Source organism: Lynx rufus, unplaced genomic scaffold (genome assembly GCF_022079265.1).
Source record: "Lynx rufus isolate CCGP_SWC_20201006 ecotype Redwood Valley unplaced genomic scaffold, mLynRuf1.p SCAF_16, whole genome shotgun sequence".
NCBI lineage: Eukaryota > Metazoa > Chordata > Mammalia > Carnivora > Felidae > Lynx > Lynx rufus.
This window is the reverse complement of record NW_025814830.1, coordinates 57,341,875-57,361,127: the sequence shown is the minus strand read 5'-3', so window position 1 is coordinate 57,361,127 and position 19,253 is coordinate 57,341,875. Positions and strand designations below refer to the sequence as shown.

General features: G+C 51.4%; 1 protein-coding gene across 3 annotated transcripts in view; it reads left to right on the top strand.

Moving 5' to 3' along the window:
* The window catches only part of ANKRD11 (ankyrin repeat domain containing 11), a 179,837-nt gene that overhangs the window by 59,209 nt on the left and 101,375 nt on the right, over positions 1 to 19,253 (top strand). For all 3 annotated transcript variants that reach the window (XM_047078945.1, XM_047078946.1, XM_047078948.1), the window contains exon 2: positions 10,186 to 10,266. The gene's annotated coding sequence lies outside the window, so the exon portion shown is untranslated. The remainder of the gene's footprint in view (positions 1 to 10,185; positions 10,267 to 19,253) is intronic.

The following is a 19,253-nucleotide window of genomic DNA, read 5'->3' as shown; positions in this document are numbered from 1 at the left end:
GATGGTGAATCCAGAAGGGAGGCTTTGGTCGCCCTGATGCTCACGCATTTGCATCCAGATGTTAGTTCCTCCTCTTCAGCTGCTTTAGTTTCACTCTTGCTGAATGGCCATCCTGCTTTGTTCCCTCTTAACAGCCAGGGCAGCCATTATTCGAGGTTCCTGTTGATTTTCTACCAGGAATTAACTTGAATTTTCAGGTTTTAATGGAGGAAAGTTTTACTCCACTTGTCAAGGGGGAGAATCACCTGCTTTGCTTGGGGTGTCTCCTGTCAGTTTGGTGGGCGGATACGCGTGGATGCGTCGGTGTCTTCTCTGCTTGGCAGCAAAATGCGTCATTGCACCGGTTCAGCTACGTTACTAGAATACATTTGTCCTTCTGGACATTTGAGGAGCTCTGTCCATGAAGGGCATTGCTAGCCTATGGCATTAAATGCAGAAATGGAAGTGAGACAGACACGTTACTCCTTGAACTGAGGAAATTGAAAGCATGCTGGTTTGTGAAGGCGTGGCGGTGGCCGGCTGGTAGGCGGATGCTGCGCTCCAAGCAGATGTCCTGTCTTGAAGGGGAGTCAGCACGCTGATGGACATACCCGACGTGCACCTGCACTGGCCCTGCAGTCCCTTCGTTCTTGCACATTTGTGCGATCTTCAGGTGGGGGCACCCCCCCAAACCCCAGGCCCTAGCAGTAGGTAGCTCCTCACCCATTAGATCGCTAGAATCCAGAAGATTATGGAGTCTCCTTCTCTGATGTCATGTGTGGTGTGGCTGCGTGAGTCTGGTTTTGCCCATCCGTGTTCCAGCCTTTAATAAGTAGCGGTTTGATCCTGTCCGTCAGAGCAGATTTGGACCCAGGAGACCTCTGTCGTGGGGTGTGGAGGGTGGCACAGTCCATAGACCAGCAGCCCGGGCCCTTCATGTCGTAACACGAGCCCGCGGGCAGCCCGCTACTCCTGGCACGTGGGTGGGATCTTCTCATTTCTCTGGCCTGTTCCTCAAATGAGGCCTCTTAAACTTCTGGAGGGAAGGGAAACGAGAATTCTCAAGTTTGAGGAACACTGCTTTCTGGCGATTGTTTCCACAGTTGCATAATTGGGGGTTTGGATGGGACAGTGGGACTAGATCAGGGATTATTACTAGATTTGCTGGGGAAGCATTTCACAAAACTAACAGTTTACCATCCTTACCCCCAGCGACAGACTCGCAGAGGCATCTTTTGGGGTAGAAATATGTAGGAGATAAATCACAGGTGATTTAAGTCTTTGAGACTCAGCAGGCATCCCCTTTGCCTTCAATGCCTGTTTGCATTTTGGGCCCTGTTTCCATCTAGTGCGTGGGACAGGACAGTGGGGGGTCTTAAATTCCTGGAAGCTTCTGCATTTGGAGGCCAGCGTCCTGTGTGGGTGTCTCCCCTCAGGCGCTGTGGTTACAGACAACAGCCAGTGAGCATTACTGCCCTGTGTTGATCCCAAACATCTCTCTGGCTCTTTTCCAAGTGTGACTGGTTTCTATGCAGTCCTTGTGGGCTGGGTGCCCTCTTTCTCCCTTCATCCCTGTCTCTCTCCCTCGCTGCTCCTTGAGGGAGATCTTTGAACTTGAGAGTTCAAAGAGTTTAATCTTCGGACTGGTGAGCGATATATATATATATTTAATGTTTATTTATTTTCGAGAGAGAACACGAACGAGCAGGGGAGGGGCAGAGAGAGAGAGGGAGACACAGAATCCAAAGTGGGCTCCAGGCTCCGAGCTGTCAGCACAGAGCCCGACGTGGGGCTCGAAGTCACTAACCGTGAGATCTTGACCTGAGCTGAAACCAGGAGTTGGACGCTTAACACACTAAGCCACCAAGGCGCCCATGATGCTTCTTTTCCATTTGGTAATAATACATTTAGAAAGCTTTGTAGGTGGTAGTAAGGTGGAGGAGAAAAGTGGTCTGTAACTTGGCACGTAGAGGGGTTTTTGCACTGTCAGGAAGCAGTAACCTGAAGGAGAAATTGGACACTTGACGTAAAGAAACGTACTAATTTGTGGGTGATGCAGAATCAGAAAACTCTGAGGAGCCAGCTGTGTCCAGATGAATCGCCTGAGGGTTAGGAGGTGACCAGGCCTGGCCACTCACTCAGCTGGGGCTTCTAGTGAAATGTTCTGCGGGGGAAGCCTTCTTTGTGTATTCTTAATTTCCAATCGGTTTTGTCCCAAACTACGTGTATTTGAGGTGAGTTTTCATCCGGATCGAAGAGTGAGTATGAGCTGGCTGCAAAGCGCACAGCTTCTCAGAGGCAGAGGCTGGAGGCTTGTTGGGACCGCGCTTCTGCGTGAGGAGGCTTGTTTCCAGGCTGGCCAGTACGCCGGCGGGTTTGTGCTCTGAGGCTCCCGGTGGAGGGCTTCCTGTGCGCTGGGTCTCAGTGTTGGTGTACCCGTGTGACCCTGGGTACGGTGTTGGGCTCTGCAGGGACTTGCGAGGTTAGCTCAGTGGTTGCCCTGCAGTGTGGGGGGCGGGGCGGGGGGCGGCACTGGGGGAAGGTCTCCCAAGGACGGCAGCGTGAGGAGAAAGTAGAGAACAGTGCCTGTCCACTCTAGGAAAGCTGACGGCCCGTGAAGTCAGCTGGGTGGGAGGCACCTGCTTTAAAAACCAAGCGACACGGCAGCCGGCCCAGGCTCGAGTGGGAGACACCCGGGCGCTGTGCGGGACAGCTCCCTGCAGTTGTGTCTTTGTGTGTACGTGTGTGTCTTCTTCTTCTTCTTCTTCTTCTTCTTCTTTTAATGTTTATTTATTTTGAGACAGAAAGATAAAGAGTGGGGGGTGGTGGTGGGAGGGGTGGGGAAGAGGGAGACGGAGAATCCCAAGCAGGCTCCGTAGCTGTGAGCACAGAGCTGGATGTGGTGCTCAAACCCATGAACTGTGAGATCATGACCTGAGCCAAAATCAAGTCGGACGCCTAACTGACTGAGCCCCGTGTGTGTGTGTCTGTGTGTGTCGTGATGTAAAATGTTTCTCACTCTGGATTTGAAATTTGAACACTAACGTACTATACTTGTTAGTGCAGTGACTCCCATAGGCGTGAGAGAGGTGATTCAGACCTGCCAAGTTCAGTTCTCAGTGTGGGGTGAGTTGGTCGGAGTAGAGGTAAAGATGCTGTCTTGATAGCATAAGTGAAGAAATCCGGACATCTGCTGAGTTAGGAGCGAGGCCAGCGGGGAGGAGTGTGCTGAGAAGCTGGAATTGACAGAACTTGTCAGGTGACTTTTGAGCACCAGAGAGAAGGGGACAACAGGTTTCTAATTTGGATGAGTATCTAGACACTGGTACCCAGACCTGGGGCGGGAAACACAGCAGTCACAGCCGCCTTGGGGGCCCACGTGTGCACTGTAGTGTGCCGGTGGCTGTGGCTGTGACGTGGCTGGACTCGGAGAGTTCACTGGGGAGCTCTGAGTTGGAGAAGCGGAAGGGATTTGACAGCGTGGTTATTAAAGCCACAGAGGCAGATAAGATCGTCCAGAGAGAGGCGGGGAGCCACATTTAAGGAGCAAGTGGAGGAGGAAGTCTGGCTTGTGAAACAAAGTGTTAATAGAGTTGGGGAGAGAAACCCGAGTGGTTCGAGAAGGGGGTGGGGGCGGTTGGGCGCAGAGGGCGGCAGCTCCATTCCTGGTGCAGAGGGAGGGAGAAGCGGGCCTGCCCTGGATGGTTGCGGCCTGAGCTCCCTCCTTGTCAGCGCCAGTATTGTGTCACGTTGAAGGCGCGGGAGGGCTTTGTCTCGGTCGTGGACTTGAAATGCTCTCCAGGAGCCTTGTGTACATGGGGGTGGGGGGTGGGGGGCGGGTGGTGTGTGTGATTGCCTGAGTTTGATCCTGATTTTGAGGCAAATGAGTCAGCCTTTTAGAACCTGGTTTCTCATCAGAGAAATGGAACGGTCCTGTTCCGGTAGGGTTGTCACGAGGTAAGTGAAGTGTTGGGAGGACGCGGCACAGGTTAGTGGTGGGGACACGCTGGGGCCACCATCCTGCGTGTCAGACCTCATACAGAAGGGACGTAAGTGCATCTGGGTGTCAGGTCGCAGGCACTCGGGCCAGCTTGCTTTTACTTGTCCTTTGCACTTCACCTTGGCTACTCCAGAATTCTCTAAAGGATTCCTAACCAAGAAGCAGACCCGAGTGGGAGTTCCTGGGTTTGGACATTGTGTCAGTGGGAGGACAGAGTTGGATGTGGACTCTGCTGGCCGCGGAGGCTTTGCCCAAAGCCTCGGATGGGGCTTGGACGACTGGCTGGCTCGCCACTTCTCCTTCTCCTGGCAGGTGTGCGGCTGCCTTCGTGATGGGACAGAAAGTAGACGGGGAGGGGTCCAGCCAGCACAGACTAGCATTAAGATTTGTGGATGGGGCTCCTGGGGGGCTCAGTCGCTTAAGTGTCGGACTCGATCTCTGCTCAGGTCATGATGTCACAGTTTGTGAGTCTGCATCAGGCTCTGCACTGAAGGCATGGAGCCTACTTGGAGTGTCCCCCCCCCCCCCCCCGCCCTGCCAAATAAATAAATAAACTTAAAAAAATTAAAAAGTAAAAAAAATTTCCAGATAGACACGGAAAAGAGAGGCGCCTGGGTGGCTCAGTCAGTTGAGCATCCGACTCTTGGTTTCCCCCCAGGTCCTGATCTCAAGATTCATGAGTTCAAGCCCCCACTTGGGATTCTCTCTCTCTCTCTTTTCTTCCTGCCCCTCCCCCACTCATGCTGTCTCGTCTCTCTCTTTCATAATAAACTTAAAAGTAAATTGGAAAAGATACCATGTAAAGAATAAACTCCCCATTGTTTTTCTTAAGAAAGCAGTTTAATTGGTTCTGGCAATGTTCCACTCATTCCATGGGCTGGACCTCAGGACAGTGGACTCACCCCACAGGCTGGGGTTGGGGCCGCAGTGCAGAGCGCCTGATCACAGGTTGCTCCTTCCACAGATGCTTCCTGAGCTTTGGCCTCATTACACGGCACAGTACAGTCGGCGAAACATGGAGCATCGGAGCTGAGCACGCCTGCTTCCGCTTGTCTCAGCTCCGTGGGGCGCCAGGTGGGTCCTCACAGCCCTGCGCCTCCCCCAGCTCCCTCCCCACCCCTTAGGTTGTGTTGTGCCGTGTGTCCTAGGAGTCCAGCCGTACAAAGTATTGCAGTGGGTTCATGTTCTCCATGAAAAGAATACGTTGAAGGAAAAGAGCGTACTTTTCTTTCTAAAGATTTTATTTTTAAGTAATCTCTACACCCAACTTGGGGCTCAAACTCATAACCCTGAGATCAAGAGTCTTTTACTCCACTGACCCCCTTTGGGGGTGCTTTGTTTTGTTTTGTTTTTTACAGTTTGTTTATTTTTGAGAGAGAGAGAGAGACAGACGGAGACAGACATAGTGAGAGCAGGGGAGGAGCAGAGAGAGGGAGACACAGAATCCGAAGCAGGCTCCAGGCTCTGAGCTGTCAGCACAGAGCCCAGTGTGGGGCTTGAACCTACGGACTGGACTGCGAGATCATGACCTGAGCTGAAGTTGGACGCTTTGACTGAGCCACCCAGGTGCCCCTGGGGGTGTGTTTCTAAAGGAAACAATGTTATGTTGTATATTGAAGGATCTTAAACTTTTAGGACTAAAGAGGTTTAGGGATTCTCAAATCTTAATCCCCTTGTTTTAGAGGTTGATAGTCTGAGGAGTTTCTCTCTAGTATTAAAAAAAAAAATCACCCTTTTAGGAAAAGAAAAACCTGGAAAACTTTTATAGTTCTGTAAGTTGCACTAGATAGGATGTTTAAAGGAAAACGTTTTTAAAAAATATTTATTTATTTTTGAGAGAGTGAGTGTAGGAGGGGTAGAGAGAGAGGGAGAGAGAAAATCCCAAGCAGGCTCCTTGCTGTCAGCACAGAGCCCGATCGATGCAGGGGCTCAAACCCACGAACTGTGAGATCGTGACCTGAGCCGAAACCACGAGGCTTGACTGACTGAGCTCCCCCCGCACCCCCGGAGGAAAGCATTTTATAATTGCACGCGACTCTGTCGATGTCTTCATGGCGTGCTGACGTCTTAGTTCCTGCAGTCCACGAACACGGGAGTCCACGCACATAGGTCGTCTTTAGTTTCTTAAGGCAGAGTTTTCAGTGTGCAAGTCTTTGACCTCTTTGGGTAAATTTGTCCCTAAGTATTTTTTCTAATGCTGTTGTAAACCGTGTTTTCTTCATTTCCCTTTCAGATTTTGTTCTTGCCAGAGGATAGAAACGCAACAGATTTTTGTACACTGATCTTGTATCCGGTAGCTTTGCTGCGTTGTGCTTTTTTTTTTTTTTTTTTGTGTGTGTGTGTGTGTGTGTATATTCTTTGGGTTTTATGTTCCTTTTTCAAGGCGAATCTTCTAGCTGGACGGCCCCGTTCAGTTCAGGCTTTTGCTGTGCCTGGTGGAGGGTGGGTTCGTGCTTCCTGTCTGTGTCCCTGATGTGCTTGGTATGTGGCTTCTGTTAAGGTCTGTCTTCTGTGGGCTCCAGGGGCGGGAGTAGAGAGCACTTGCCTAGAACGAGGGGAGCTGTTCCTGACTCTGAGTTCCTGTGTAACGGAAGATAGGCTGGTACACGGTGTCCCGTGGTCTGTCCTCAGGTTGTTCGCTTTCTAGGAGTAGAGCGGGTAAGCATTGTGGGAGATTGCAAGTAAATGAGACATCATTTTGCTGGAGCCTCTTCACACCAATGAGGTGGAACAGTCACCGCCCCCTTTTCTGTTATCTTCATGTTTCCATTGCCCGTGACCCTGTCATAAAATGGTGAGGTCAGCAGTGCACTCCAGAGATGGGCAGATACCAGCATATTCGTGTTTCTTTTGAGTTTTGCCCTTAGAGCATGATGCTGATTTGGAATTCGATGAGTTTGCTAAGAGCTGGAGATAACTGGTACTATTTCCTGACTTAGACCCTCAGAAAAGTTGTTTTTATGTCCTCATTAATCAGGATTTCAAGATGTGTGTGTGTGCGTGATGTCTAAAAGACTGTTCCTTGTGGTGACGTACCATATTGAGGGTGAGCAGGGAGTCGGGGTGCTGGGGAACCTCTTGAAAGGCAGCGTGGAGTGGTGGTTGGTGGAGTCTGGGTTGGTCCTGCCTGGGAAGAGCCTGCTGGTTTTGTTTTTGTTTTTGTTTTTTTAAAAAAATTTTTTTAGTGTTTATTTATTTTTGACAGAGAGAGAGAGAGAGAGCGAGCGAGCAAGCGAGCAGGGGAGGGGCAGAGAGAGAGGGAGACACTGAATCCAAAGCAGGCTCCAGGCTCTGAGCTGTCAGCATAGCGCCCGACGCGGGGCTCGAGCTCACAGACCGCGAGATCATGACCTGAGCCGAAGTCGGACATTCAACCGACTGAGCCACCCAGGTTCCCCAAGCCAGCTGATTTTGTACAATGTGGTCTTGTACACTTCCTGTGATTGTGCCCTCCCCCGCCACGCCTCCCGTTCTCACAGTGCGTTCCCAGTCACTTTCTCTGCTTGGATTTCATGCTTTGATTCTCCTGATTTTCTGGAATTACCCAGTTTTTGGTCTACAGAGTTTCCCTTTTTTGATTTTCTTCATGGCTGTGCATCTGTTTATTTTAAAAACTCATTTTCAGGGCACCCGGGTGGCTCAGCCGATTTAGAGTCTGACTCTTGATTTCAGCTCACGTCACGGCCTCACAGTCCTGGGTATCCAGCCCTGAGTCGGGCTGCGCACTGAGCGGCGTGGAGCCTGCTTGGGAGTCTGTCTCTGTCTCTCTCACCGCCCCTCCCTCACTCACGCTCTCTCTCATAATAAATGAATAAAAAGTAAAGAATCTGTGTCATTTTTCTCACACAGACTGCACACATCAGACCTTGGCACTTGTGATTCTTGCCTTGTGCATCCTGCCAGTCCCGTCGGCGGGAACATCTCCCTGTTGCTTTAGGTGGATTCTCCGCGAGGCTGTGCGTCATGACGGCCTTGCCCTCAGACAGGGGTGGGCCCCTGCCCCGTCTGTGGAATGCTTCCTCAGCCCCTCCCAGTCACCCACCAGCTGTGTCGGACACTGGCTTTTCACGTCTCCGAGGTCTTCGCCTGTGCTCTGTCCTCACCGATCTCTTTACTTCTGGGGGGGGGGGGGGCGGGCGTGCCCTGTGAACCCCTGTAGCTGTAAGCCTACAATAACGGTGTGGTCCGTTGCAGTTCTGTTTGACAACGGAGCCTGATTGTCGTGGCCGCAGGGGTTTTGATGTGAACATGTATGCTACAGGAAGCTGTTTCCATATCAGAATGTTTCTTCCATGTGCACTCCTCAGAAATGGGGTTTCTCTGTCAAAAGGCATAAATGTTTTGGAGGCTCTTAATTTGCATTGTCTTCCAGACATAATTGGGTTAATTCCTGAAGTATTTTCCCTTAGACTGATAAGACTTTTAGGCCAGGATTTAGGAGACCTGGGTGCTCTTTGCAACTTGCTTTGAATTCCCTGCATGACCACAGACAACTAAACCTGATTTGGTTTCCTTTTTTGTCAAATCGCAGGTGGATGTACAGCCCTGGTTCTCTGCCCTTCAGGGGGGGTTTGTGACAGTGTCCCCAGACGTTCTGGTGGTCACAGCCTGGGGGGTGCTGCTGGCATCTGGTGGGCTCCAGGTCAGGACTGCTATTCAGCACCTTCCTCCAGTGCCCAGGACGCAGAGGGTGACCTAGCCTTGAATGCCACTGCTGCTGAGTTTGAGAAACCTTGGATTAAGACTACCTCAGTTTTCTTCAACACTGTAATGGTAGATGTTGTTATTTGCTGTATTCCTGGTGTAGGCATTCACCATGCATTCTGTGTTGTTCTGTAACTTTTTTTTTAACGTTTATTTTATTTTTGAGAGAGAGAGAGCGTGCGAGCATAAGCAGGGGAGGATCAGAGAGAGACACACACAGAATCCGAAGCAGGCTCCAGGCTCTGAGCTGTCATCACAGAGCCCGACATGGGGCTTGAACTCAGGAACTGTGAGATCATGATCTGAGCTGGAGTCGGATGCTCAACCGACTGAGCCGCCCAGACGCCCCCGTAACTGTCTTTGTAAGAAAATTGAAAAGCTCAATCACATTGTTGTTGCTTTTCAATAAAACCAAGCTGTGTGGTGTACTGGAATTTGCTTTTCCTTGCTTGTGTTTACCAGTGCTTGAGGTTCGTGCTAGCTTCGAGAAACCCTGTGCAGGAATACGGGGACAGAAAACCCTTGCTCCGTGTTTGCAAACACACACCCAGCTGTAAGCACTGGCCAAGACACCACAGAGATCTTTAGCACCCAGGTGGAACTTGGGATCCTGCTTCATGTGAATGCCGTGTCTGAGAGCCTTCTCCTGCCTCTTGTCCACCAGTGTGAGTCCCTTAGTGACTCCATACTTTTGATGTGTTTGGAGACAGAAGAGAGTGTGATGTTCCGATGGGGTTGTGGAAAAAGGGTTGTGAGTTAGTGGTGTTTTTTCTTGTTACTGTCTTGGTTTATTCTTGAAGGTCTCAGAGCCCTCCTAGGAGATGATACAGTTTTATTCAGCCAGGTTTCTTCGTGATACTGTGCCGTAATCTCTCCTTTTCTTACTGACAAGGCCACAGCGGCCACTTGATTTATTTGTTAAGGTTCAGGCCTCCAGGTGGAGGCTGAACACGGGGTGGGGGGCAGCAGGTGCTGTGGGAGGCCGGTGGTCATCGGGGCTCTGTGAGCCAGAGGGAGAATTTGCGTTTTCTTCTGACCGCAACAGGATGTCCCTAGAAGATGCAAAATGCAGAACTTTGACAAAACCTTAGTAATTGCGAGATTTCCGTCAAATTCCACGTAAAGAGAAAAGTCTCTGAATGGTCCCTTCGAGGTCCCAGTCCTGAAGCCCCATCTCCAAGGAGACCCGTAGGCCACTGAGGGTTCTTTCCTGAATCTGGCCTCTCCGGGCACTGCTTTCCAGGAAGCATTACTGAGAACAGAGGTTCCCATTTGGATAGTGTCCTGACGCAAATCATCAAGCGCGAGCATCTTTCCTGGGCCCGTTCTCCCTTTGTAGCCCACACCAGCCAGACACACGTTTCAAACCCTCTTGTGCTTAGTTCCGTGACATGAAGGAAGCCGGCAGGGAAGTACGTGGTTTACCCTCATGGAGAGACTGAGATGAGACAGATACCTGAGGTAGAGACGTATAATAAGCTGATGTTGCTCTCTCGTTTCAGAACACACAGCGCCGATCGGGGACGCGCCCCTTGGATTTCAGATACAGTCTTCATCAGCGTCAGCTTTCAGCTATGGAATCGGTAAATATTTTATTGCACTGCCATTCATCAGTTTGTTATTTGCTTTGCTTTGTAAGAAGGGGCATGAAAATCATGCTGGACTTCCACGTGGGCCTTCTCGGGCTTGATAGTGCTGGCTGGGTGTTGTGGGGCTTGTTCAGGACCTCACTCAGATGAGGGTGTCTCCGAGAAGTGGTGGTGAACTGTGGGCTGATAACCGGCACTCTGGTATCCCAGTGACATGGTTCTGTGGAGCCCAGGCTGGTAGACTGGCCCGCGAAGGGGGTTTATTTCTGTTCAGCCTCTTTATTTTCATTGATTGATTAATTGATTGATTGGTTGACTGATAGAGAGCCTGAGCAGGGGAAAAGGGAGGAGGGTGGGAGGGAAAGAGGGAGAGAATCTCAGGCAGGCTCCACACTGAGCTTGGAGCCTGACATGGGCTTCGATCCCACGACCCCGGGGTCATGACCGAAGCCAAAAATCAAGAGTGACGCTCACCGGACTGGGCTGCCCAGGGGCCCCTGCTCAACCTCTTTATCTAAAGTGCTCTGTGCTCAAGGGGTCTGGAGACCGTCGGGACCCTGTACCGACTACTTTGTTTTGTGCTCTGTACACATTGCATGAACACCTGGCGTGAAGAAGAGCTTTTTGAGTCTGAGGATTGTTCCCACCTCTGGGGGAAGCAGTGGGGGCCTGGCTGTGCTCAGGTCTGGTGTCCTGTGTGTTTGGGCAGCTACTGGCGGTATCCCTAGAAGTTTGAGGCCAGCTCTTGTGGTTGGTGGGTAAGGAGTGGGATCTTTGGCCAGGTTGCCCTGCTTACTTGCTGCTTCCTTCTGGGAACCACTGGCAAGGTTTTTGAGAGGAGGGGCAACTTTACCCCTGAAGACACCAGGTTCAGGTCCGGTGCAGCGTCTGTTGCTCCAGGACAGAGTCCCCTCCCCACCTTGGGGAGATTGTTGCGTTGGAAGGCATTTATTTCCTCTGGAGTGTAGATCGCTAACAATTGAAAAGAAAACTCTCGGTCGATTTTAGTGTCTCATACCTACGCCAGGCATTAGTGTCTTAAAGTGGACCATCCAAAGATGTGTTAACCCATTTTGCATTGTTGTTCCTAGCAGACATGAAAGAGACCTTTCCCTCTGTGTCTTTGGTGTGGAGTGTCCTTTATCTCAGCCATCACTGAATCAGGCCTCGTGGAAGCTTCCTGGCCTGTCCCTTTGACTTGACCAAAGTATTTCCTTGGAAATGGTGATAAGGTTTGATGGCACGGGAATCTTGGATGTCCCTGAGAATAGGCCTCGAATTGTCCTCCCTTAATCTGCAGGATGGTTAATGCTTAGAAAGAAGCCAGTGTGGCCAGTGGAGGTGTTGCTGATCAGGTGGGGTGGTGGGGTGCTTTGTAACACCCTGCAGGGAGTTCCCCAGGGTAGTTTCCCTGGGGGGGGGGGTGATGGTGGTGGTGGGGTGTGTGTGTGTGTGTGTGTGTGTGTGTGTGGTCCTCATAGGCAGTGGGGCAACCACGGAGAGACTAGGTCCGGGAGAGAAGGAAAAGGTGAGGCAGAGGGAGAACCGAACCCACTCACACCGGGAGGCTGAGCTCTGTGTTTGTTTGAAAACTGTAATATTGGGGGGCGCCTGGGTGGCGCAGTCGGTTGGGCGTCCGACTTCAGCCAGGTCACGATCTCGCGGTCCATGAGTTCGAGCCCCGCGTCGGGCTCTGGGCTGATGGCTCAGAGCCTGGAGCCTGTTTCCGAGTCTGTGTCTCCCTCTCTCTCTGCCCCTCCCCCGTTCATGCTCTGTCTCTCGCTGTCCCAAAAATAAATAAACTTTAAAAAAAAAAAAAAAGAAAGAAAACTGTAATATTGGTCTTAATTTATAACGAGGAAAAAGGAAACGCCACTTAAATTAGGCTTTTAGTAAGTCTTTGGTGATTCAAAGTAATGTATTTCCTGATTAAAAGAAAACAAGTTACTAGCAACTCTTTGCCGGCAAATTCTTGGGCTGGCCCAGTGGTGTGGAGTTAATAGATGTGTTAACATTTAGAAGGTTTTCAACATAGGAAGGATTGACTTTTTTGACCATATCACAAGAATAACCCAGGGTGTCTCATGCCATTTATTACTTCCGTGAACCATAAATACTCAGGTAATGTTGACTGTAATAATCTTTTAACAAAAGACTGTTTAAAGAAAAGACTAGTGTTTGGATTGAATAAAGATAAAGGTTCCTGTTAATGAGAGGCGTGTTGTGGCTGCAGGGAGGCCGGGCCCCCTCTTGGGGAGTGGCCCCGCTGTGGCAGCAGGGCCAGGCCCACAGCAGTGTGTGCCGCTTGCTGAGGTCTGCCCTCCGTGACCATTCCTGGAATCAAAAGGCAGAATCTGAAAAACAGAATGATTATAGGCTCTCTAGTAGTTTTTCACGGTTATTCACGTCAGTAATTAATTTTCATTTTGACCCCCTAAGGTCGAATATGAGCCATTTAGGTCAGGTAGGAGAAGAGGTGGGCTTGCTAAATCCCAGAGTACTTAATCCTGTGCTCTTGTCTCTGTCTGAGCATCATTTAGGCGCCCAGTTTGGATGGTTCTGGGCTGGTCCCGCCCTGAGTTGTTTCAAGCATGACTCCGTTACAGGGTCTGAGACAGCCTGTATGTGCCGGACTGCTCTGTGACTTGGCTTTCTGCATTCAGTCCTTGGGCTCCTCCCCTGTGAAGCGGTAATGGTGACACCCATCTTAAAGATTTCTTCTGAGATTAAGTGGCCCTGTACATGGGAATAAAACTCTATGAAAATGTAAGCTTTAAAATAATCAGATAAGTTTTTAAACCTTTCTTTAGCATAAAGCTAGTTTCAGCTGACAGCTGGTGTGATTCTTGCTTTGTTAACATCTTTTTTGGTAGAGGGTCCCTGCCTCTCCAGAGCAGGGCTCATAGCGGCTCCCACTTCACCAGGGGTAGGGGAGAGTGTGTGCACGTGAGTCAGACTTGTCTCCCGGCCCTGACCCCTGGCAGCGTGTGTAAGTGTTACACTCATGCTTGTTGCGAAACAGGAGTTCAGAATTATGTTTCCAAAAACAAAATAATTTCTGAAAATAGCATGTTATAATAATAAAACTAGTGTTTTTTTTTAAATATTTATTTATTTTTGGAAAAGCACAAGTGGGGGAGGGGCAGAGAGAGGGGGACAGAGGATCCAAAGTGGGCTCTGGGCTGATAGCAGCAAGCCCAGCGTGGGGCTTGAACTCACGAACCACGAGACCATGACCTGAGCCGAAGTCTGACGCTCAGTGCGTTCACTGAGCCACCCAGGTGCCCCACAGGTAGTGTTTACATGAACAGAGGTGTAGATTTTAATGGTTTATTCTTTTAGTTTGAACACCTGTAAATAGAAAAAAATGGTCGCTTTGTGACTTGCTGAAACACTGAACTTGCAAGTCATAGTTTCAGGTTTCCTGGATGTGATGCTGAGCTGGGTGTCCGCGTAGGTGGTAATCACTGTGGAGAGGTGTGCATGGCTGCACTTGGCCTGTGTCCTCCAGGCACAGGGACCAGAAGTCTTGCGAATGGTAGAACCGGGTACCCCTCTGCCGGCTGTCTGTGCACTGGCGACACCAGGGTCCCCACCCGAGCAGCAAGCTTGGAGGGTGCCCTCTGGACCCAGAATACGATGCCATCCGGTATTGAAACAGAGAGAAGCTCTCGTGAGTTTGTGTGGTAGGAGTGGAAGTTCTTCCTGACCTGACCGCCAGCCCGATGCGCCTTGGCCGTTAGGTGCAGTTCATGGTCACAGCACAAGCGGTTGCCCGTGAGCTCTACTTGCCGCCACGGACCGTGAGCAGTGCTGGGTTGGATTTGCAGGTTGTAAGGAACTTGTAGGTCCTGATGCTAATTCATTTGAGTTTTTAACAAAGAGGTTTTGCTAGGGTTTAAAAATAGATAACAAAGCACCCTTTGCTTGGTTATCAGATATGTTTAGCTAATTAATTGTGCCAGTATAATTTCCTGGATTTCTTAGTGTGATAAATTTTTATTGTGTGTTTAGTTCTGGAGAATACTCTTTGACTAGGCTCCCTTCAACTACGTAAATTAGATGTCATTAGAATTAGAATTCATTAAATGCATGTTTTTTGGTTAATATAAAAATTAACAGTGTGTTCATGCACTTTTCCCCAGAAGCTTTTGCCGTCCTCACATGACAGTGCTTGCCAGCGGGTAGAACTTTGGTTCTCTCATTCCAAGGTACTTGGAAAGCTGGGAGAGTTCATGTGCCTAGGGCAAGGAGAGGGTGTGGAAAGTAAGCAGGTCCGAGCCGAAGGGGAAGGTCTGAGCCCATGTCCAAGCCTGCGCCCCAGCTGGGAGTTCTGCCTTTCAGGGCCTTTCCCTCTGGATGTTTCTAGCTGGAATGGACTTCTGGGCTCTGTGAGCCCAAGCACACCGTTGGAAGGCAGGCATGTAGAGACACCTGTTTGGGCTCTGGGAAAGGTTTCTGGGCAGTTTGTGGTAACTCATTTGTTGTTCATATATGTTTTCCTTCCATTCTTAACTGTGAGGATTCTTGTGGAGTCTGTGTTTATTTTTTAATACCATCAAATTTTAAATCTCTTTAGATTTTCTCTGTGTGTTGTATTTGAGGGTGAAGACATATGCTTATATCCCCCTTGGAGTAGGTGCTCCAGAAGTCCTGTTAAAAGTGAGCTGCATTTTTCCTCTAGAACAGCACTTGTCTTCCCTTCTTGAACACGAGGGCGTCCTGTAACGCAGGGTGCCGGCTGTGTGCAGCTTAGAGAGGTCTGCTGCAGGACGTTCCATGCACGGCCCCCTGGGTCTTGGTGAGAAGAAGAAGAAGGCAGGAGGAAGGTGGAGGAGTGAGAGGGTTACGTGGGGAGCTGCCTGCCCGCTGGGCCTGAGAACTTAGTCTGTTCTCCATTCTAGAACACTGTCTTGGTGGTCATCTGCATTGCCTGTTGGGAGAAGGAATTGGGGAGAGCCTTCTGTCACATGACGGGCGGTGGTGGGGGTGAGATGTGCGCCGTTCTGAGCTGGACATCGTTCGGTTCAGCTGAGGCTGTGTCCTCTCTTCGATGCCACTCAGGCGTCCCCACAAATACCCAAAGAGGGATCCCAAAGATGGAGCGAAGCGCTGGCCAGGGCAGCAGGTTTGAGAAGAAAGCAGAACAGAAGAGTGGCCCTGCCCCTGGGCCTGTGATTGTACCAGCAAGTGCCGGGGGCGGGGGAGGGCAGGGGCTGGGCCGCATGGCCCTGGACCTGTGCACAGCCACGGCTGCGGGGCGGTGCCAGCACGGAGTCCTGAGCCTTGGGCCAGGCAGGTCCCCCTCCTGGGCACCTGGCTCGAAGGCAGCCGAGTGTGGAGGCCGGGCGGGCAGAGCATGTTGACTTTGGCAGTGGGCGGCTGCCAGGGCTCTGCTCGCCGTGTGACCCGGCGTGGAAGGCTCTGCTTCCAAACACGGGTGCACTGTGCGTACGCATGCATTTTCTTCCTTGACACTGACTGCTCCGTGTTCTCTTTCGTAGCTCTGTGTCCCCTCCCCCTTCAGTCTAAGCTTGGATTTCCCCGCCTTGGGCCTGGATGGAAGCTCCCGTGGGGCTTGGAGGGCATTCTGCTTGGGCAAGAATAGGGAAAGAGGGAAAGAAGTAAGGGAAACGAGGAAAGGTTCTTTGGAAATGAAATGACACTTTCCTTTTAAAGCTTTTGACTTTGTTACCTTTTGTTAACGGATGGTTTTGTTTCTTGGAAAAAATAAACCCTGGGTCCCTTGTCCATCTCTGAACACCAGAAGGGAGCAGCATCGGTGTGAACCCTGGGTAGTTTTGGAGGGCGGAAAGGCAGAAGGGTAATTTTGGGGGGCGGTGGGTGAAGACAGCGTTATCCTGCAGCTCCGGGCCTCTGGGGGCCGGTGGGGGCGGGGCGGGATACGCTCGCCTGGTGGCCGCCCCAGCTGGGCAGGCGTCCTTGCACCTGCTCTGTGGGCCTGGCTGAGTCGCTCCCGCTGCTGCCTCTCCTGAGTCTTCTCCTCTGTCCATTTTCTTCATCTCCTGGATGCAGTCAGCCTCTATACAGTTTGTTCTGGTTCATTTTTTGTTAGTGGGAACCAGAGTTAAACACTGCATCCTAGTGGCTGACAAGATGCTGCCTTGGAGGCAGGTGATCCCACAAGAGTGTCAGGTGGTGCTCAGGTGACCGGTCCGGGGCCTGTTTTGTGCTGACCTCGGCCCTGTAGCAGAGCAGCACGAAGCGTTGAGAAGTACGAAGGAGATGGAGACGCCCATTGAGGTGTGACCACATTTGATTGAAGAAACCCTGTGGAGCTCTAGGGTATCCTGGCCTGGAAACACCGTGTTTTAAACTTCAGTGTTATAATTAAAACTTCCATTCACATAAAGAGCGATTTTCGTTCTTTTAAAAAGTTTGCAGTCTGGCTCACCTCCCCCGACACTGTCGGCGCCCGTTTTCTAACGTGCTTTTGCACTTTCGTGGGCAGAGCGACTTACAGGGGACCCGCGGGAATACCGGCCACAGCTGGTGGGGAAGGGACGGAGACACAGTGGGCCCCCGAGCACACTTGTGAATGGGGCGCTGCAGCCCGCTGGCCGGTCTTCAGCCTGGGATCACAGAGCCAGTCTTTGGGCCTGAGTTCCGTGGCCACAGACGTGTCTGGGGCAGACAGAGGTTTGTAGGTGAGCCTGGGGCGGTGTAGCTAGAGAAGCTCTATTTTGACTGGTTTTTGTAGGAAAAGCTATGATCAGGTGTGTCGGCTCACACTAAAAAAATCCCTTTGTGTTTGAAGCCCTTTCCTCTGAGTCCCCTGTTGCCTGGCCCTGTTCTGTGGGCTGGCTCTCTGGCGCCCTTCACCCAGGTCTGCTGTTCTTTGGGGTTTCTGTTCAGTCTTCCCTGGGAACCATCTCACCAGAGGCCAGGGTTGGGCTTCTGTGTCCCCCACCTGTAGAGGAATCTCACTCCAGAGCACCTGCTGACTTGCATCTCCCAGTTACCTCACTTTACATCCTCTTTCCCCCCTACTTTTCTTGGGTTTTCCCGAGAAAATAGGTAGCATTTTCCACATTAAAAAAAATTTTTTTTGAATTTATTTATTTGTCAGCACAGAGCCTGATGTGGGGCTCGAACCCACGAGCCGTGAGACTGTGACCTGAGCTGAAGTCAGACTCTCAACCGACTGAACCACCCAGGTGCCCCTCCACATTTTTTCCCTAAGATTCTAGGCCTCGAAGATGTTGAACAGTAGGGTTTTCAAGGTGCCGTAGCTGATCGGTGGCAGAGTGAGCGTTCGAGTCTCGGGTCCCTACACGAACGCAAGAGATAGTTGTGTTAGCGTTTGACTTTAGGGAAGATAGGAGTAAGCTGGTGGGAAGGGTCAAGGTGTTGGCGTGTCCAGGAAGGGAGTAGGCCGTATGGGTTTTCTGCAGCAGCTGGCTTTCCTGGGAACCCTCTTTTAAATTTGTCCCATGGTTGTGCCACGGGCATGTTTGCTCGTATTTGAGGTCTGTGCGTGGGGGGGTGGAGGGTGAAGTCTCATCCCCAGCACCTGATGCTCTCAAGCCTTTGGTCCTGGGTGGAAGTGATGCACTGAAAACGGGCCAGGTCCAGAACAAGGCCCGGGAGCAGAATCAGTGAAACCTGGGTCCAGGGTGAGGCCCATTTCTAAGGGCCTCCTGCCTGTCATCCTTTTCCTTCTCTGTTGTCCAGGGACCCGTCTGCTGGGTCTGGCCTTTTCTGTTTGGTCAGGCCACTTACCAGCGTGGGTGGCGCTTTGCATGCCTTTTCCCCTTGTCTCCATTCACCTGGCAGCCTGAGACAAGTAGACCTGGAAGGCTTGCCCCTGGCATTTACACAGTGCAGCCGTGTCCTGAGGGCTGTGGCCTCGTCCACGGAGAACCTCATACAGGCCTGCGGTGGCCGATGCCAGTGTGAGGTTTCCTGGCCGGCAGCTCACCCAGTGTTGGTTTGCTGACTGCGTGTACCCAATACTTTTGAACCGGAACCACACCCTCAGAGCCCTGCCAGCTGGGGCCGTGGTCACACGCATGCACGTTTGTCTGGGAGTCCTTGCTGTTGGTGTCCGGGATCGACTTGAGGGGGAGTAGCACCACCGTGTGTGTCTGTAGCTGCTGGGGGGACAACCATGGTCTCCCCCACACTGTTCATGAGATCCTCGCCGATGACCGATCAGTCTGGCTTTTTTTTTTTTTTTTTTTTAATAAGTTAAATGAAGATGGAATGTTAGCCTGTGAACAAAGCCGTGAATTTCTCTGCCCTTTCTGTGCTGTCAGTGGCCCAGGGGCAGGGAGGGGGGCCAGGCCAGCGGGAGAGGCACGTGGCAGTGGTCAGTCCTGCTGGGCTCTCTGAGTTTCTCCCTGCCCATCCTCTCCCCGTCCGCTCTCTCCGCGCCCCTCACCTCTCCTCTCTGTGCTGTCTGCTGCTGCCTCCCGGAGCATCTTTGTTTTGGAACCGGCACACCCCAGTGGGGCACAGCCTGGTGGGGTGCACGGCTTTGTGTGGTGTCCTCAGTTGTGCTTGGTGAGCTCAGGGGAGACACTTAGGCCCGTCTTGTTGAAGGAAGTCTTTCTCCTGATCGTTCTGTGCGGGCACGTGCTGCATGTTGCCTGCTGCAAGTCTGCCGTCCCACTGCGCGCTGTCCTTGCCCTTTCTGTCCCCCGAGGTCCTGAGCAGCAGGGGTGTGTCTGTTTCCCTCACCACAGTGTCCTTTATCCACAGCTCACGTCCTTCTGGGGGCTGTGAACTTCTGTTTCTCCTCCAGGATTGCCTGTAAGTTCAAGAGCACTCTGGGTGGTTTGTAACTGGGTTCCTTTTCCCCACTGCGGGGAGTGCCAGGGAGGTGGTCCTGTCCCTTGTTAATAAGCGTGTGCCCCTGCCTTTGTGTGAGGCCTGGAGACAGTGCTGTGGTCATAGTGTGGGTGTAAAATGGGTCGTCCTGGAGGCTATTCTATATGTGCTAGTCCAGAGTAAGTGGA